Below are 200 nucleotides of genomic sequence, written 5' to 3'. Positions count from 1 at the left end.
TACTAAAAAATGAAGTAAGTAGTTTTTTAATTTTTTGCAAAGTTTTTTTTAGTTTGCTAAAAAACTATTTGTCCGCAAAAATTGAAAAGAAGTCCGCAAAATCGCGCGATTTATCCGCAAAATAATGGTATAGTAAAAAGTATAGAAAGTTAATTTTTTAATTATTCGAACCATTTCACCAGCATGTCAACTGTTTTTTA

At 26.5% G+C, this 200-nt stretch overlaps 1 protein-coding gene across 1 annotated transcript in view; it reads right to left on the bottom strand.

Annotated features, from left to right (window-relative positions):
• The window catches only part of LOC103310707 (TWiK family of potassium channels protein 7-like), a 158625-nt gene that overhangs the window by 54549 nt on the left and 103876 nt on the right, over window positions 1-200 (bottom strand). The window lies entirely within an intron of this gene.

This window comes from Acyrthosiphon pisum, chromosome A1 (assembly GCF_005508785.2).
Source record: "Acyrthosiphon pisum isolate AL4f chromosome A1, pea_aphid_22Mar2018_4r6ur, whole genome shotgun sequence".
Taxonomy (NCBI): Eukaryota; Metazoa; Arthropoda; class Insecta; order Hemiptera; family Aphididae; genus Acyrthosiphon; species Acyrthosiphon pisum.
This window is presented reverse-complemented; position numbering and strand designations above follow the sequence as displayed.